The following is a 21,178-nucleotide window of genomic DNA, read 5'->3' as shown; positions in this document are numbered from 1 at the left end:
CTCCTCCCCACTCCATGCCCTGGGATACCTTTCACTTAACCTGCGCCTCCAGTTCCCGAAGCTTGTCTGAGTTTGGTTGGTGGGGTTCACAGCAGAAATTGGAGAACAGCCAGCTAATTTGATTGGCTGATAGCTCTCTAAAATAGGACCTCCACCTGAGTGAGGGGTGGCAGGCCCATGTTGAGCCAATCAGTGTTCGTTAGAGCATAAAATGGCATCAGGGCTGTTGAGTTGGCAGAGGTGTGTTCCCTATCAATTCAGGTTGCAGGGGCCATATCCACATCATCTTAAGAATTGAGGCCCATGTCATCACGGAGTGGTTTCCTGCTGGTTGGCTCCATTTGGCCTTGTGGGCCACTTCAAATGTACTTGTGCTCAGTATTACAAATGGCCCATCCATTATCAGCCCTCAGAAATCCCGTATCTCAGCCTGACTAATCAGGCTCAAAAAGATGTGAATTCAAATAACACTGCATCATATCCCCCAAATCACTTCTCTAGAAAGGAATGCACTATACAGTCACCGTTATTATGTGGATAATTTCAGAACCCCACAAGAAGCAATATGATTTGAAGACATTGGTGAGGGGGAAGGAACACAGGAAAGACTCTGTGATCCTCTTGCATTAGAGCTGCGGATCTTTAACATCCACCTGAAAGGCAATCAGAACCTTGGCTACATCTGATCCTTTGAAACTGATCCCCATTCAGTGAAGCATTTCTTTATTTTTACAAGTTACTGCTGACTAGATAACATGGCAAAGTCCGTATAGGGTGAGATTTTATGGCCTCACTGAAATTCCCACCCGAGGTCAACGGATATTTCTGTAACTGACAATTAACTCAGAAGAAAGAATGCTACCTTTTGAGCCAAGGTGAGACTTTGCTAGGTACTCAGTGAAATAATGCAACGAGAACCAGTAAATCTATGACATTATCATATGCCCTGATGATTGGGGACAAGACTGTAACAATGTTCTTTGACCAGGTGAACTACCCTCTCTATGATGAGAAATGTTACATGATGTGAAGTAGCCTAAAGGACAGGAAGGAAAATAACTTAAAATACAAGATTGTCAGATTCAATCAAAACTATTCTGAAAAATGGGTCATTCTATTCTGACAGATGTCAACACTACAGTTATCCTTGATTGAGATCTTTGTTCACTGTCTTGATCTAACTATCCTCTTGACAGCCATAAGTTTTAGAGCCATAGAAGTCATAGAATCATACAGTGCAGAAGGAGGGCCATTCAGCCCATTGAGCTTACACCAATCACAATCCCACCTAGGGGATATCCCGTCAATCCCATGTATTTACCCTAGCTAATCCTCCTTACACTAACAGACAATTTAGCATGGCCAATATGCCTAACCTGCACACCTTTGGAATGTTATTTGCCAGGAGCGAAAAGGAACTATTCCATTTCTTGGATTTCATTTGTTCAGAAATTAACCCACTTGCCCCCCCCCACAGTGACTTTTAAAGCCCTAATTCCTGTTAAACAACCAGTGCAGGTATTTTGCTCTGAATAAGAAGGTATTGAGGTAAATATTCAACTTACTGCCCAGGAGTAAAACTGACATTTGCAGATTGGCCTCCATTTATTAAAAACCCCCACTTTGTGTTTCCATTGTTTGGACAGTTTATCCACAATGATCATTGATTGAGGCAATACAATGCAAACCTACCCCATATACATTCTGATCTGTCAGCTAGAGGAAGCTAGCAAGTTTCACAGCTGGGTGGTTTATTGAGACTTTTCCGCTTTCCTCAAAGATATACAACCTTTCTAATACATTGTCAGCCCAATTTCCTGGAACTGGAATAAGGCAGCCAGTGATCTTTCTGTGTGAGTGTAAGTATAAATGATAAATACTTCACTGCAATAAAACATTGATGCAAACATAGAGAAAATGAAAGGACATTAAAGTCTAACTGTCTGCTATCATTTTTGTAGTTTTCATTTAGGAAGAAAAAGGTACAAAAAAAAGATACAGTGGCATTTCTATATGGCTTGCCTTTTGCTCTGGAACAAATCATTTGGAATGACCCGTACACTTTTCTTAACTGGCAAACAACTACTCTGAAAGGGAGTTAAAAACATTCTCTGCTTTGCATATGCTTATAAATAAAATCTAATTATCAATGATATATCATTAGCTAATTCTTGAATGGCAAAAGCTAATTATGAGAGAACGAGCACCATAACCATTACAGTTATTGTTGAACTATGTTATTTGACCTGTTAAACACTTGATTAAAATATTATGTTAATTTTTTTGTAAATTCATATTTTAAATGTGCAATTGCCTTGACAATTTGTGTTTCATTATGGTACATATTTATGAGTAATGAATGGTGAATTAGAGAAATAATGTTGTATTCTGATATGATCATTATAGTGTCGATCTGAATAATAATGCATTGGAGCATAGACATAGATGATGAACTTCACCTCTAGTGTGCCAGCTCAGCCTTCAACTGATTGAGGGAAAAAATATTTGAAGACCAGGATTTCAAACCCGAGACCAGCAGGTAGCAGTGAAACGCTCACTTCTATATGTTTCAGTAATGCTGATAACCTACAAGTACTGGAGAGGTGCTTTCGCAAGAACCTCCAAATTCATCATCCTCTCCCAAACCAATATGCTCAGCATAGAAGCACTAATCAACCAAAACAAACTCCATTCAATAGAACATGTTGTTTATACGCCTGACACCAGACTCTTGATGAAACTGCTCCGTGTGGAACTTGATCGCAACAGGAGACTCCCAAGAAGACAGCGGAAATACCTTCAAAGCATCCCTGAAGAGATCACACGTTCTGCTGATTCATGAGAATCCCTGGCTTGTGACCATCCAAAATAGACATAGTTTATTTGCAAAGGTACCTAACCCATTGAGAGACTCCATTGGGAACATGCAGAGAGAAAATCGAGATGTCAGAGAGAGCACACGAACCTCCTAACAACTCATCCATCCAACGCTCCAAGCACCATCTGCCTCACATGTAGCAGAGTCTACAGATCGCACACTGGACTCATCAGCCACCTTAGACCCCAGCAAACCAGAGTGGAAGTAAGTCATTCTCATTCCCAAGGAACAGCCTAAGAACAAGTGAAGGTGAAAAATACATTGGAAGACAATGGTGAACTTATGATACTGAAGTATATCATTTATCAATTCAAAATGGCACAATGGTTAGCACTGCTGCCTCACAGTGCCAGGGATTCGGGTTCAATTCCCAGCTTGGATCACTGTCTGTGCGGAATCCACATGTTCTCCCTGTGTCTGCATGGGTTTCCTCTGGTTTTATCCCACAGTCATGATGTGGATATGCCGGCGTTGGACTGGGGTAAACACAATAAAAAGCCTGACAACACCAGGTTTAAGTCCAACCGATTTATTTGATAGTAAACTCACAAGCTTTCGAGGTTTTCCTCTTAAAGAGTCGCATTCTAATCAGTAATCTGTAAACTGTCTGTGCTTTATATGCTCTGTCTGAGGCCAGAACTCTCCATTCACCTGAAGAAGAGGGAAACCTCGAAAGCTTGTGAGTTTACTATCAAATAAATCGGTTGGACTTAAACCTGGTGTTGTCAGACTTGTTACTGTGTTTATCCCACAGTCCAAAGATGTGCAGGTTAGGCGCATTGGTCATGCTACATTCTCCTTCAGTGTACCCGAACAGGCACCAAAGTGTGGTGACTGGGGGATTTTCACAGTAACCTCATTGCAATATTAATGTAGGCCTACTTGTGACTAATAAAATTTAAAAAAAAGATGAAAAATGTACAATAAATTTGATAAAGATGTTCAAAATCATGAGGCGGCTGGACAGAGTAAATATAGAGAAACTGCTCTGGCTCCTAAAAGGATCGAGAGAGGGCACAGATTTAAAGCGATTGGGAAAAGAAGCAAATGTGATATAAGAAGTAACTTTTCACACAGCAAGTGATCCAGGTCTGGAATTCTATGCCTGGAAGTGAGGTGGAGGCAAGTTCAACTGAAACATTCAAGAGGACATTGGGTGATTATTTGAATAGAAGCAATGTGCAAGGGTACAGGGAAAAGGCAGGGGAATGGCACTAAGTCACAATACTTGTTTGGAGAGACAGTGCAGATGTGATTAGCCAAACAGCCTCTGTTTTATGTTTGGTTGTGTTGTTGAGCTGTCACTTTAAGAGTCGAGTCACATGTTTTGTTTGGGACATCATTAGCTGCTTCACGCGCTTTTAGGCAGTTTAGCATTCATGACACACTATCTGCAACCCCCACGACTTGCCTGGGCTTGCAAAATCTCACTAACTGTCCTGGCTGGAGACAATACACATCTCTAATCTGTGCTTGGCTGTCTCTACATTCTCATTGATTACCTAAAGATTCGCATTCCAACCATTACCTTGCATATTGAGTTTGTGTCTGTATATGCCCTGTTTGTGAACACACATCCTCACTCACCTGATAAAGGAGCAGTGCTCCAAAAGCCTGTGCTGCCAAATAAACCTGTTGGACTTTAACCTGGTGTTGTGAGACTTCTTACAGTGCTACCCCAGTCCAACGCTGGCATCGCCACATCACTGGGAAACATCACAGAAGGAAGCATTCAGGCAAGTGAAACAGTGGGGGTGATTCCCCCATCCTCCTATGCTAATTTTTTATCCAGCTAGCCCAGGAATGTCTGGGGAGCCAGCGATCAGGCTGTAGGGGGGGGTGGTGAGAGAGCCAGCATTGCAGGGATCGTGGGTGTGATCAGTGATCAAGCTAGCCAGTAATCTGGAGGCTGGCGGACAGTGGCTACAGCACATGCACCGATCTCAACAATGACAGATCACCACATGCTATGCTGCTGGCCTCTCTGGTAGGGATAGGCCCCACCCATTAAATTCTGGAGTGAATCATGCTGAGGCACTCTGCAGTACACAGATTGTGGGGGATTCTTCTCTGAACTCCCACTGAAAAAAACAGCATGATTTACTCCAGTTTTCATGCAAATCCCAGCCAATGTGTTTACTAGTCTATTACGATTCTTCTAAAAAAAAATACAAACTTGTCATATTTCCCCAAAAGGGAGTTGGCACTCTTTTGCCACATAAAATGGATGAAGAGACAGAGAGGGAGCCATCAGTTATGTTTCCAGGACCCTGACTGATGCAAAGACATTCACAACTCAAAAAGGAGGGCTTAGTATCAGAAAATTTCACCAGTACTCTTGAGGCAGGCACTTCCTAGTCATCAGTGACCATAAACCTTTGCTTGGACTCTTTAAAGAAGACAAGGTAATCCTCTCAAATGCATCTGTGAGAATACAGCATTCAGCCTTATTATTGGCTGCACACTTTTGAACACTGAGCAGGGACACAAATCGCCAACACTGACACCTTGAATCGTCTGCCATTGCCTGAAAGTACACTACCCTCACTAGTGCTTCAGGAAATCATTTTAGCCCTAAATTTTCTTGCTACATTACCTGTATCTGAACCCAGAGAGATCCCGTATTGTTAAAAGTCAAGCCGATGATTCTACAAGTTGGCATCATGATAAGATGTCAGAGCAACTGGAGCCTTATCAAGCAAAGAAGAATGAATCAAGCTTCAAGGATGGAGTCCGTCAGTCCCCGTTCCTGGAAGAAAGCTATTGCTTGATGAATTGCACAGCAGACACCCAGGAATGTCAAAGATGAAAATGTTGGTTTGTATTTACATTTGGTGGCCTGGGATGGACACAGATGTTGAAGGAATAGTTAAACAATACACCCAATGTCAACTGCAACAGAAATGACCTACTACACCCCCAGTGTTAGTCAAGGAACTGAAGAGGTGAGTCAGCCTGAAGAAGGGCCAGGTTCCTACAGGAACTGAAGAAATAATGAGCATAGATATACCTTTGCAGGACAGGAGTCAAATTTCTGAGAATCCAACCAATCTACTGTGGAGATACACCCTGTTGAGCTACATTATTCCCAAAGTCAGAGAAAGTCCCTCGATAGACTGAATTTATAGTGAATTCTGTGAAAATAATTTTTCTTATTGATGTTACCTTGTACATAGTTTAACTTTTTATAGTATTTTGGAGTAAAGGACTTAAGGGGGAAGGGATGTAGTTGCAGACCCTTAAAGGGATGTGGTGTCAGAGAGTCACGTGACCTGATTAGCCAATCAGTCTGGAGCATGCGAACCCTAGGGTTGAGCATGGGCTTTCCTGGGCAGAATGGGTCTGAGAGCTGGAGAAGACAGGAACATATACTCGCGCTCTGTACACCGTTCATTTTACTGTAATAAATGGTTTGTGGTTACTCAACTTGGTGGTCACCAATCAATCAAGATATTACACTAATATTCCTGTTCAGGGCACAGTACCCACGCCCCACTTTATCCCTGTTCCAGCCCCCTCCCCAGCTGTGCACATGGCTCCTCATCCCCTCTCACTCTCCCCTCGCAGCAGCCTGTTAGCTTCCCCTGACGAGATCCCCAGCAACTTATTTTGTATGCAGCTCCAGTGGCCATCTCCAATGGGGACTGGACGCACTCCCAACAGTTTCAGATAGCACTGCTGGGATAAATTTAAGAGCTGGTTGGCTGTGATATTCCTGTAGGGAAATTCCTGTGTTAATTAATGGCAGATTAAACAGAAACACCAGTGCAGCATAAAATTCCAAAACTGCACACACACCAAGGCACTTGTACATAAAGGGAATTTCTTTTAGCATTTGACAAGTATTTTGTAAATATATTTGGGACTTGTTTGTTATTTTTCTGGAGAATATCAATGCTGTCACATTTTGCATTTTAAGTGATCATGCTGGGCCCACAACAAAACTCTGAACAGTTGAACCATATATTGAGAGACACAAGTTCCAAGTATTATTCTTTACCTCGACCTCAGAGACAATGTGCTCATTTTGGCTAACTTGCTTAAGGCAGGGATTGGAAGGGGGAAGAACTGAGAAAAATGATTTAAATTTTTATTTATCAGTGTCACAAATGGGCTTCTCTGAAGTCACTGTGAAAATCCTCTAGTTGCTATACTCTGGTGCCTGTTCAGGTACACTGAGGGAGAGTTTAGCAAGGCCAATGCACCTAACCAGCACATTTTTTAGATGGTGGGAGGAGACTGGAGCGCCTGGAGTTAACGACCGTAGACATGGAGAGAACATGCAGACTCCTCACAGACAGTGACCCGAGCCAGGAATTGAACCCAAGGCCCCTTGCCCTGTGAGGCAGCAGTGCTAACTACTGTGCCACCCATGCTGCGAGGTTGTGACATGTACCAAGCCAAGCCAAACATGCATCCTTTCTCCTGGGCTCAAACACACCTTCTGGCAAGCCACTTCTGAACTGATATTAGATTATGCAAAGTTAATCCATCCAAACCAGCCTTCAGAGGGAAAGAATTGCAAAATACATGTAATAGATTTGTTTTTAACTATCACAGTTTTTTCATAGGACTACTTGCAAATATTCTGTCAAAAAAAAACAATTGCAGGTCGAATAGAACTACAAAAATACAAAATAAATGGTGTCATATCCTCCAGCTTGTGTTTGCTCCAAGTTCACTGGTATTGTTGACAGTGTTTCATTCACCATGGCAACACTGAAAAAGCAGGCAGCTAACTTCATCATTTTAAAACAGTGATGGTTCTTGAACATTACAGAAATTTCTTAAATATGGTCTTATTGCAAAAGCAATGATTATTCGCACATAATAAAGAACACTAACATGTCCCCTTAACAAAACATAATATTAATAAACAGCTTGTAATACAATTGACTTCTTTAAGAGGAAATTAATTTTATCATACATTTATTTTTAATTGAATGTTCAGCTAAAAATGGATTATTGCAAAAGGGGTAATTTAATAAAATCATTAGTTTTCATTTATTAAATGTCTTTGAGCAAGCCAACACATTAAATATTCACAGTTTATGCTATTTATGGGGGCTGGTTAGCTTGGTTGGCTAGCTAGAGGACTACTGTGTGGTTCAAAATAACACCAGCATTGCAGATTTGATTCCTGTCCCAGCTGAGGTAAACTTTGGGATTTGTCTCTTTGTCATGCACCTGAGAGTGGAAGGCAATAAATAGTAAATCACTACTGAAGAAACTGCCAAGAAAACAACACATTTAGAAGCATCAGCTGTGTGTGGCTTCTGTTCGTCTGTGTGAGAGAGGGAGATGTATGTGTTTGTGGGAGTGGATGCATGTGAGAGATAAAGATGTGTGTGTCTTTGAGAGAGAAAGGGGGACGTATATGTGAGTGACAGAGGGAAATGTGTGTGTGTATACGTGGGGGGGGGAACGTGTGCATGTGAGAGAGAGGGATATGTACATCTGTGTTTGTGTGAGAGCAAGGGAGTTACGTCTATGTGAGAGAGGGAGGTGGATGTGTGAGAGAGGGAGTCATGTGTGCATGAGTGTGCGATTGACAAATTTGGCTGCCCTGAGAAATTCATCACAATGGTTTGATGGCTCCATGACAGCACGCTTGGACTTGATTTGGATGATGGTCAGTCTACTGACTCATTTCCATTTACTGCTGGAGTTAAACACGTTTATGTGCTTGTGACAGCCCTCTTCAACATGTAGTTTTCCCTGTCATGGTCATCAATACTGCCCCAGTTGGTGCATCTGACTTTGAAATCAGACATGGATAGGATTCTTCCCAATCTGTGATGACTCTAGGCAAAGACCAAAGCTCCTAAGGACATACTTCACAATTTCCTGTTTGTCAATGACTATGGTCTAATTTCTAGTTCAGAAATGGACATGCAATATTGTGTGGACCTTTTCTCCAATTCATGTCAGAAATTCAGCCTTACAATCAGCATGGAGAAAACTGAAGTACTGTAACAGATTGTTCGGGGAAAGCCATTTCTCCAGCTCAGAGTTTCAGTCCATGACCAGAATCTGTCAACAGTGGAAAGGTTTGGCAGTATACTCTCAGTAAGAAGTCTCACAACACTAGGTTAAAGTCCAACAAGTTTATTTGGCAGCACAAGCTTTTGGAGCAATGCTCCTTCATCAGGTGAGTGAGGACTTGTGTTCACAAACAGGGCATATGCAGACACAAACTCAATTTACAAGATAATGGTTGGAATGCAAGTCTTTACAGATAATCAAGTCTTAAAGGTACAGATAATGTGAGTGGAGAGAGGGCTAAGCACAAGTCAAAGAGATGTGTATCGTCTCCAGCCAGAACAGATTGTGAGATTTCGCAAGCCCGGGCAAGTCGTGGGGGTTACAGATAGTGTGACATGAACCCAAGATCCCAGTTGAAGCCGTCCCCATGTGTGCGGAGTTTGGCTATCAGTCTCCGCTCAGCAATCCTGCGTTGTCGTGTATTGTGAAGGCTGCCTTGGAGAACGCTTACCCAAAGATCAAAGGCTGAATGCCCATGACTGCTGAAGTGTTTCTCAACTGAAGGGGAACACTCCTGCCTGGAGATTGTCGAGCGGTGTTCATTCACCTGCTGTCGTAGCTTCTGCATGGTTTCGCCAGTGTTCCTGCAGTGTATCAGGTAGACAACATAGGCCGAGTTGCAAGAGTATGTACCGTGTACTTGGTGGATGGTGTTCTCATTGTGGCATCTGTGTCGATGATCCGGCATGTCTTGCAGAGGTTGCTGTGGCAGGGTTGTGTGATGCCGTGGTCACTGTTCTCCTGAAGGCTGGGTAGTTTGCTGTGAACAGTGGTTCATTTGAGGTTGTGTGGTTGTTGCAGGCAAGAAGTGGGGGTGTGGAGATGGCCTTGGCGAGATGTTTGTCTTGATTGATGACATGTTGAATGTTCCAGAGAAACTGTCATAGCTTTTCCACTCCGGGGAAGTACTGAATGACAAAGGGCACTCTGTCCACCGTGTCCCGTGTTTGTCTTCTGAGGAGGTCAGTGCGGTTTTTCGCTATGGTGCGTTGGAACTATCGATCAATGAGTTGAGTGCCATATCCTATCCTTATGAGGGCATCTTTCAGCATCTGGAAGTGTCTGTTGCGATCCTCCTCATCTGAGCAGATCCTGTCTAAACAGAGGGCTTGTCCATAGGCATGTACCTTTCAGACTTGATTACCTACAAGACTTGCATTCCAACCATTATCTTGTAAATTGAGTTTGTGTCTGTATATGCCTGTTTGTGAATGCAACTCGCACTCATCTGATGAAGGAGTGAGACTCCAAAAACTTGTGCTGCCAAATAAACTGTTGGACTTTAACCTGGTGTTGTGAGACTTTTTACTGTGCTTACTCTAGAGCAAAAGCTGGCATCTCCACACCAGAAACTCTCATACAGCCGATACTGATGATGAGAGACATTCAAGAATTTATGAACCAAGTCTCGCCCTCAGCAGACTTTGAACATCAATTAGAGAATGAAGAGGAAAAGGTCTGCCCACTAAACCACAGAGCAATAGTCCTGTTCACCCGGCTCCACGCTGTGAGTCTTGGACTGTGTACCAACATTGTGCCAAGAAGCTCAACTAGTTTCACCTGAGCTGCCTTCAGAAGCTCCTGAAAGTCAGATGATAGCTCAAAATACCAGGCACTGAGGTGCTCACCTGAGCTGGCTTAGCAGCATCCTCACCATATTGAGACAGTTACAACTGATTTAGGCTGGTCATTAGCAGGAGGTCTGACAGTGGCTTCCCAAACTAATCTACGGGATGGGGGGGGGGGGTGGGGGGGCGGTGGGCATTGAGTCTGGGGTGTGCTTTCATGACAGTCAAAGGAAGTGTTACAAGGACACTTTGAAGGCTTCACACGGGAGTTTTAATATCACTGTTGAGACCTGAAGAGGAGTGTTGCCCCAGTGAGAGGATTGCCCGGATGTTGGCCAGGAGGTAGAGGGAGTTTATTTCAAATGCGGATCACGGCATCCTTTAAAGATGGTGCCCTGACCTCTGTGGGGCCAGCATGGCTGTCTCTATCAGGTCCCACCACAGTGACAATGAAAACAATGTCCCCAGATTCTCTGCACAGAGTGCCAGAGAATTTGGAGAGAAAACTGGTCTGTGCAGTTAGAGAGCTGCATGCCGGTTTTCTCACTAAAACCAACATTGACAAATTATAGGAAGATTCCACCCAATATCAAGCACAGGAAAGAAATGGACACAGCACAAGTAGAGCTGGCTTAACTTGACATGCAAGAGGAACAGAAAAGCTAAACAGAAAATAAATACTAAATGAAGCAGTTTTCTTTCAATTTACATTGGAGAGATTTTATGTCTACAAATTGGAGAACAAAGAGAAAATTGCAAATATTCCAAAGAGCAGAAGCACACAGGGGTGAAGATGACAACAGAATGAAGCGATGTCACAACAGATTGGACCAGCAATCCAAGGCGAGCAACTTCGAGATTTTTTTTTCTCTGTGTTGCCCAACAATACTTACATCCGAAGAGCAAGGCAGAGGGAAAAGGGATGGGGTTCCCATGTCACTCGTGAATTTTTATTACCTATTTCTGTACCAATGGGATGATTGGGGCTGTGTGGATAATCTCAACCCAAAAATATAGGCAGATCCAGTTAGGAAGAGTGCATCGCTTCATGCACTTGAGTGGGAAGAGTGGAAAAGGATCAGTCTTATACTGATTTGACTCCACCACATGTGAAAAAATTATACTAAAAGCAAATCAGACTCGACTTGTAATTTTTGAGTTTTAGAAACAACTGCACTTTTGTTCCACATCAATCTTCCAAATGTCTCTTTTTAGCTGAGCTAAATACTTACTGACTTTAAGTGTTCAGCATTGACAGTGTGGCATATAATTTCCGGGGCTTGCTGATAAACACAAAACTCAACAGGATTTAACTCAGCAGTTCACAATCTCATAAAATGCTGCCTTTGTAGCATTTTCCATGTGAAAATAGAAACCCACCAAAATTACAGTTTATGTCAGCACTTCAGGACGTGTATGAATTTCAAACACAACTGAGTGCTGCAAATCTGCTGTGAATCCCAGAAAGGGGTGCTTTCTGTACAAGAGACAATAGTATTAGTAAATGTATTCAGCCAAAAGTGCCAAGCAGGTAAATCTATTTGGGTTTCTCCCAGCGTTCCTATCACCATAGATATCAGCATCCAGCCTTACAATTCACTCCATGTGACATTACAAAGTGACTGAGTAAATGGCACAGCAAAGCCTGTCGTCCATGTTAATATTCAGACTATGGTGCAGAATCCCTGTACACCAGAACTAGATTTTCCACCCGCAGTTTTAAGTTTGTTTATCTTGTCAAAAAATGGTCTAAAGGCTTGTATGGTTGAACAATAACTGTTTATTAGTAGCACATAACTACAAAGCTACAACATGGGAGATAGTCTTGACTAAATGCTATCTTTGTGTTGACTTCTACAGACTCACTACTACACTTTACTCCTCCCATGTGACCCTCATAATGTGGGAGGTACCAGTTTTCTAGTCCTGCATTAACCCTTACAGTCCCAAAACTCCCTAATACTACACTTCACCCCAAGTCTTTATTTACTATAATATTTACATGCTAACCCTTCTCTCCCCCAGTCTCTAACGTCACAGATTCAGATAGTATGGTGTTTTGACTTTTCCAGATCTTGTTCTTTTCAACACAACATATACAAAAAAATGTTGGAAAATCTCAGCAGATCTGACAGCATCTGTGAGCAACTGCAGTATTTTGCGTTTATCTCTTGTTTTCAAGTTTATAGGAGTGGTGGTCGCAACTGCTTTGGGCTAATTTTGTTGGGCTGAATTTGAAATTGTAGTAGCTGCAGTTTCACCTATTTGTATTTCTACATTTGGTTCACTCAAATGAGAGGAGATTCACCACTATGAACGAGGAGAAGTCTTCTCTTGTTCTGTCAGTTTGCACATTCTGGGGTATGTGTCAAGTAAGGGTGTGCAGGTTGGAGTGCATCTCAATAAATCCATCTGCAATATGCACAGTTTGCCCCTCCAGGAAAGCTGCCAGTGTGTTCATGGGGGAAGCATGGCACTCAGAAGAGTGAGTGATCACAGTGCTCATGGTGTAGATAGACACCTCCACGGTCTGGGCCAGAGCAACTCTCTGTTATACCCACCAAATATTCACAGACCTCATGCTGAACATCCAGCATCTACTGCCTCACAGAAAACTCCTGAGGTTCACTATCCAACTCAGAACAGTGTCTGGAATGCCCTGGATATTCCTTTAACTGCCTGTGTCCTGCTCCACTGCTTCTGACAACTGCATGTATGAATGCAAAGTGCCCTATTAGTGTATGCAAGACCCCTTCTGATACATGAAATTCTGCCAAAGTGAGAGTATCTGTGATGGCGTCCAGAGAGAACATGATGCTCCATCTTCCTCAGAGAAGGATGTGGGAAGTTGCTGGATAGCTTCTGATGAAGCTTGCACTGAAGCGTCTTCTCCTGTAACAGAGAAAAACCAGTAAGGGGATAGTCAGGTATCTAATCACTTGAAAAAGCATCCCTATCACAAGGTGCACATTATCCTTTCTTGGTCCAACATGAGAGAATGAACTCCGCATCTATAATCAACCCTTGAACGATGACCTGAAGCTTCTGATAATGAAGCTTGTCGAGGTTCTAATGTGAGAACCCTATTCGTTGGACACATTGCATAATTCCTAACCTCCATTCAACCACCACTAGCCATCGCATCTTATTGACTAGTTTGATATTTGAGCCATCTCACCAAAACCAGGTCTCCCTGCAGACATGTCGGGTTGAGCTCCATCAGGGCCAGTACTTGCTCCTCATGAGCAGTCAGGATTTCCATGTTGGGTTAGCTAAAATTTAAATTCACTTAGCTGACCAGTCTGGGAAATGCAAAAGCGTTCTCTATGTATAGTAGATCCACTTGATTGATCGTCTGATAGATCACTGACACTGTCCTGAGCCAGGGAGCCCTTCAAATGATGACTGTGACCTTGTTCTGGCTCACAGCCTGCAGCCTCTGACAATGAGACATCCATCCCTCCCGCACGATAAGGTGAGATGACAGTCCGTAATCCGCCCCACTAAGTGTTGGATTTTAAGGGTACACTCAAATGGCAGGTGAGTATGTGGAACATCACCAGCCTCTGGGTGTGGAACATGCTGCCAACACACAACCATATTGGTCAACCTAATATTCCACCAGCTGATAGTAGTAAGTGACCCTGCTGGCAAACTGACATGGATGAAGTGGCAGGTCAGCTTCCATAGTGATCTACATGGTTTATGACTTAGCACTGCTGAAGGCCAACTCTCTGGAATTCAAGTTTTAAGGTGGCTAACACTCCAGTGTAGTACTGAGGGAGCATGCCATTGTTGGAAATGCCATTCCTTTGATGAGACATTAAACCGAGGTTCCATCTGTCCTATAAGTGGAATAAAATGTACCACTCTACTATGTGAAGAATATAGGGAGTGCTCCCAGTTCCTGCCCAACATTTGTCCTTCAAACAAAATTACCAACTTAGATTAACTGTTCATGTATCACATTGCTCTTTGTGAACCTTGCTATGTTATCTGTCCTTACCTACATTGCAACACTTCTAAAGTACTTCATTGGTTGCGAAGTACCAGAAGGGGTGGCACAGTCAAAAGGAAGTTGACCTCATAGAAACCCTACAGTGCAGAAAGAGGCCATTAGGATCATCAGGTCTGCACCGACCACAATCCCACCCAGGCCCTACCCCTATATCTCTACATATTTACCCGTTAATCCCTCTAACTTACGCATCTCAAGACACTAAGGGGCAATTTTTAGCATGGCCAATCAACCTAACCCACACACCTTTGGACTGTGGGAGGAAACCAGAGCACCCAGAGGAAACCCACACAGATACGAGGAGAATGTGCAAACTCCACACAGGCAGTGACCCAAGCCAGGAATCAAACCCAGGTCTCTGGAGCTGTGAAGCAACAGTGCTAACCACTGTGCTACCGTGCCGACCTGGGTGTCTGCAGCATTTACTCCAGATATCATTAAGTCTTATGCCATCAGGTCAAACATGGGCAAAAAAGAATCTTCTTGCTTATTACCACCTATCCCACCACTGAACATCCCCTTCCCCATGCCCCCCAACCTAGCTGATGAATCAACAATCTTCCCTATTGAACAACACTTGGAGAAAAATGGTAAGAGTGCAGAATGTATACTGGATGGAAACCTTCAATATCCATCACCAAGAGTGGCTCAGAAGCACCATTACTGACTGAGTCCAAAAGGACATAGCTGCTTCATTGGATCTGCAGGAACCAACAAGAGGGAAAACTACTTGACCTTGTCCTGACCAATCGACCTCTCACATGCACCTGTATTAGTAGGAGTGCCCGCCACACAGTCCTTGTAGAGATGAAATCCCTCCATCACGTTGTACGGTATTACCACCAGGCTAGGTGGGAGAAATTTTGAACATATGGAGCAGCTCAAAATTGGGCATCCACGGGGAGCTGTGGGCCATCAGCAGAATTGTAATCAACCTGTAACCACATAGCCTAGTATATCCTTCATTCTATCATCACCTTCAAAAGAGGGGATCAACTCTGGTTCAATGAAGATTTGAGGAGGGCATGCCAGGAGCAGCACCAGCCATATTTAAAAATGAGTTGTCAACCTGGTGAAGCTACAACACAGAACTACTTGCATGCCAAGCAGTGAAAACAACATGTGACAGAGAGAGCTGATCCCACAACCATCAGATCCTATCTAACCTCTACAATCCTGCTTCATCCTGTGGTGAACAATTAAATAAGACACAGGAAGAGGAGGCTCCTCAAATATCTCCGTCCTCAATGATGGAGGAGCCCAGTTTATCAGTGCAAAAGACAAAGCTGAAGCATTTTCAGATGTGCCAGGTGGGTGATCCATCTCATTCTAAGGTTCCACACATCACAGATGTCAGTCTTCAGCCAATTCGATTCTCTCAATGTAATAGCAAGAAATGGCTGAAGGCACTGGATATTGCAAAGTCTATGAGCCCTGACAATATTCCAACAATAATACTGAAGCCACATCCCAAGCCAAGCTCTTCCAGTACAGCTACAGCACTGGCATATATCTGGCAAAATTGCCCAGATGATATGACTTTTCTGCAAATGCAAGACAAATCCAACTTTGGCCACTTCTCGCCCTATCAGTCTGTTCTCAATTGTGAAATGGAAGGTGTTATCAACAATGCTATCTGGTGGCACTTGCTTAGCAATTACTTGCTCACAGATGCTCAGCTTGTATTCCACCAGGGCCACTGAGCTGCTGATCTCATGATCGAACATGGGCAAAAGAGCTGAACTCCAGAAGTGAGGTGAGAGTGACTGCACCTGACATCAAGGTAGCATTCGATCAAGTGTGGCACCAAGAAGCCTTAGCAAAATTGTAGTTAAGTGGAATCAGAGGTGAAACTCACCATTGATTGGAAGCATACGTAGTATGAGGAAAATGGTTGTGGTTGTTGGGAGGACTATCATCTCAGCCCCAGGACATCATTGCAGGAGTCCCTTAGGGTAGTGTTCTAGGCCCAACTACCTTCAGCTGTTTTAGCAATGACTTTCCCTCCATCATAAGGTCAGAAGTGGGCATGGTCATTGATGTTTGAACAACATTCACACCATTTGCAACCCCTCAATACTGATGCAGTCTGTATCTAAATACCGCAAAACCTGGACAATGTTCAGGCTTGGAGCTGATAATTGGCAATTAACAATCATGCCATACAAGTGCCAGGCACTGACCATCTCCAACAAGAGAGAATTTAACTGTATCCCCATTCAATGGAATTATCATTTCTAAATCTCCCACTGTCAACATCCTGGGGGTTACCATTGACCAGAAACTGAATTAGCCATATAAATACTGTGGCTAACAGAGCAGTCAAGGCTAGGAATTCTCCTATTGATTCAACCATCTACAAGGTATAATCATGAGTGTGATGAATACTCTCCACCTGCCAACTTGAGTGCAAGTTGGTATTAGCAACACTCAAGAAGCTGGACATCATCCAGGACAAAGCAGCCTGCTTGATTGAAATCTCATCTACCACCTTCAACATTCACACTCTCCACACTACACACAATAGCAGCAGTGTGTGCCATCTACAGGATACGTTGAAGTAACTCAACAAGGCTCCTTTGACAACACCTTCCAAACCTGTGACCTCTACACCTAGGACAAGGGCTGCGGACACATGGGAACACCATCACCTTCAAGTTCCCTTCCAAGCCACATACCATCCTGACTTGGAACTATATCGCCATTCCTTCACTGTCTCTGGGTCAAAATCCCAGAACACCTTCACACTCTTTTGAGTAGACCAAATAAACCAAATTAAATAAACTGAAGGACAAAATAGAAGAGGCACTTTCTTAAAGGGGAACCGCCCAAAACAGAAACAAATCACAAATGAGACTTAAAACTTCAAACCAAAACATGATTAAAAGGATTGATAATACACCAGAGTCCCTGCAGAACCCAGCCAGCAGGGAAGACCTCGATGGTGTCATGGACATTGCATGCTCCCTCTCCAGAGACCCCCAGCCATGATGATAGCCGTGGTAGAGGGGCAGAGTCAGGCCTAATGATCCCCTCGATTGCCCATTGCCTGTACCTGTTGAAGACTGCCGGAATCCCTTCCCAAAAACTATGTAGCTGTACCTACACCATATGGACTGCAGTGGCTTAAGGTGGCAGCTCACCACTACCTTCTCAATGACAATAAATGCTGGGCCCAGCCGGTGATATCTTCATACCATGAATGAATAAATAAGAAAGGGGATGTGAAAAGTGCTATATAAATTCAGTGGCCAGAATGTTACAACCATTCACGCTGGCAGGATTTTCCCATCATGCTGCAGTGAATTTGACTGGGCACCAAATTCTCCGACTTCCCTGCAGCGGGAACATGGTGTGAATGGCTGGTAAGATCGTGCCCAATGTCTTTGTGATAACAACTCAGTAGAGAAAAAAAGCTGTGCGGGCTTACTGAAAATGATAAGATCAAATGCTAGCATTAGTCATTGTAAACTCAAAAAAGTGACCTTAAATGACTCAACAAGACACATAGAAAAGCAATTTGAAAGAAAAATAAGTTTCAAAAAAGCTTGCAAGAGAAAAGACAACCCACAGTCAAAATTACAAAAAAGCTTTGAAAGGATGTTAAATGGGAGATCAGAAGCAAAGAGGGAATTTGAAATAAAAACTGCAGATAATGGAAATAGTAGTAAACTGTAGACTGATCATCACAGAAGAAGGAACAAATTTATGCTAACCATTCAGTCACACTCACACAAAGCACACCAAATCCATCTAACCATTAGTTGCCTTAAAGATCCAAACTACCTCAGCATGATTGGGAAGTAATTGAGAAAGAGACTAAATTGCTGCTGAGACTGGGTGGAAGTACTTACACAAAACTGGATCTCAGCTGTTTGCTAGGCAGTTGTAATGTTCCTCAGGTGCACTGTATTTGTGTGAAAGCAGTGACCCATATCTCTTCCTCCCTATGCCATCTGCATACCCAGATGGAGCCTACCTTTGGAGGCAATGGGAATGTAGCTGTAGGCAACTCATGCCTGAACCTGGGCACTGAGCTGCTGAGACTGAGGCTGCTAGTCCTGGATATTAAAAACCATCATTTGCTACCTAAGTGAGGTGGCAACCAGGTGAAGTTACAAAACAAGATTAAAGCATGGTAAGGCATCATACTATGGACAGAGCTAAGTGATCTCACAACCACAGGATCAGATCTAAGCTTGTGAATGATGGTGGACGGCTAAACAACTAACTGGAGGAGAAAGCTCCATAAACACCACCATTCTTAATAATGGCAGGGCCAGCACATCCATGCAAGAGACAAAGCTGAAACTACCTTCAGCCAGAATTGCCAAGTGAATCATCCCTCTTGGCTTCATTCTGAGGTCTCCAGAATCAAAGATGTCAGTCTTTAACCAATGCAATAGCTACAACATTGACATCTACCTGTCAGTCTGAAAAATTGCCCATATGTGCCTTGTCCATAAAAAGCAAGACAAATCTAACCCAACAAATTACCACTCCATCAGTCTACTGTCAATCCATAAAGTGATGGAAAGCGTTGTCAGCAATGCCATGAAGCAGCAGTGACAATCTGCTCATTGGTGCTCCTCAGCTCCTGACTTCATTACACCCTTGGTCCAAACATAGGCTAAAGAGCTGAACTCCAGAGGTTAAGTGAGCATGACTGCTCTTGGCATCAAGGAGCTCTAGCAAAACTGAAGTCAAAGGGAATGCAGGGGAAAACATACTCCTGGTTGGAGCCATTACTGGTACAAAAGATGGTTGTGGCAGTGCAGGTTAATCATCTCAGCCCTTGAATATCACTGCAGGTGTTCCTCAGGGTAGTGTCCAAGGCCCAAAATTCTTCAGTTGCGTCACCATTGACCTTCCCTCCATCATTAGCTCAGAACTGGGAATGTTTGTTGGTGATTGCATCTATGTTCAGCATTATTCACAACTCCTCAGATATTGAACAAACCACTGTCCCACAAGATTCGCACACTACAAAGGTGCCCAGGCACTGACGGCCTTCCTTTGTATTCAATGGTATTGCCATTGCTGAATCACCCACCATCAACATGCCATATAAATACTGTGCTGACAGGAACAGATAAGATTTTAGGAATTCTGCGGCAAGTTAACTCATCTCCTGATTCCCTAAATCCTGTCCAACTTACAAGGCACATGTCCGGAATGTAATGGAATACTTTTCTCCTGCTGGGTGAGTTCAGCTTCAAAGACACTCATGAAGCTCAAAACTATCCAAACCAAAACAGCTCACTTGATTGGTACCCCATTCGCTTTTTCCATCAGCACAGTGGCAGCAGTGTGTACCAACTACAAGATGCACTGCAGCAACTCATCAAGATCCTTTGAAGGCACCTTCCAAATCCACAAGTTCTCCAACAAAAGGACAAGGACAGAAGATGCCTGGGAATGCGACTACTTGATAAATTCCATCCAAGCCACACACCACCCTGACTTGGAGCTATGTAAACATTCTTTCACTGTTACTAGAGCAAAAGACTGGAACTCCCTCCCTAACAGCACTCTGGGTATAACTACACTATAAAGACTGCAATGGTTCATAAAGGTGACTCCAGCAACCTTCTCAGACATAATAGGATGAGCAATAAATGCTGGCCTAACCTCACTTACCCCAAGAATGAATTTTTAAAAAGGAAGTAGCAGTGATACAAAAAACAAAATACTGTGGACACTAAAAATCTAAAGTGAAAAAGAGGAAGTATTCAGTAGGTCTGACATCATCTGTAGAGGGTGAATCTAAGATAAAGGCTGGGATTCTCCAGCCGCTCACGTCAGTGGGATTCTTTTGTCCCACTGCAGTGAACAAAGCTTTGGCTGAGCACCCAATTCACTGACCTTGTTTGCAGCAGCGATGGGGTGTTAATGACTGGAGAATTCCGGCCAACGTTTCAAGTTGATGACCTTTCATTAGAGCTAGAAAATTGATGGCAATAAAACAGGCTTTCAGCCAGTATAGGAAGGATGTAAAAGGAGGCAGTTCAGAGGAAGCTTACTAGACTGGTACCTGGAAAGATGGGAAAGGATGGCTTGCTTTCACTGGAGTTTAGAAGAGCATGAAGTGACATGATTTCAGTATATAAGATACTGAATGGTCTTAGCAAGGTGGATGTTGAAAGGATGTTTCTTCTTGTGGGTGAGTCCAGAACTAGGAAGCACTGTTTTAAAATTAGGAGTCACCTTTATAGGACAGAGGTGTGACTATTTTTGTCTGAGAATTGTGTGACTTTGGAACTCAGCTCAGAAGGTATTAGAGATGGGGGTTGGGGGGGGGGGGGGGGGGGGGTGGTGGTCACTGAATATTTTAAGGTGGAGGTAAATAGCTTTTTGTTAGGCCAGGGAATCAAAGATTATTGGGGCTAAGTTAGGGAATATGAAACTCAGCACAAACAGATCAGCCATGATTTTATTGAATGGCAGAGCAGGCTTGAGGCACCAAGTGGCCTACTTCTGCTTCTATTGTATATCTGTATGCCTGTACATCTATATGGGAAAAGGGACGGAATGAAAGGAAGGTTTGTAACAGCATTCCCACTGCAATGAACATTACAGCAAATGCAGAGCTAGGTTGCATGGGGATAAGCTGTAAAGGCTGGTGAACCTTTATTAAATCCAAACATTCATTAGCTCACAGTACAGTAA

At 43.2% G+C, this 21,178-nt stretch overlaps 1 protein-coding gene across 1 annotated transcript in view; it reads left to right on the top strand.

Annotated features, from left to right (window-relative positions):
* LOC145349747 (gamma-aminobutyric acid receptor subunit beta-1-like) overlaps nt 1–21,178 on the top strand; it is a 245,306-nt gene that overhangs the window by 190,157 nt on the left and 33,971 nt on the right. The window lies entirely within an intron of this gene.

The sequence above is a fragment of the Carcharhinus amblyrhynchos genome, chromosome 1 (genome assembly GCF_965287045.1).
Source record: "Carcharhinus amblyrhynchos chromosome 1, sCarAmb.v2.hapA, whole genome shotgun sequence".
NCBI lineage: Eukaryota > Metazoa > Chordata > Chondrichthyes > Carcharhiniformes > Carcharhinidae > Carcharhinus > Carcharhinus amblyrhynchos.
This window is presented reverse-complemented; position numbering and strand designations above follow the sequence as displayed.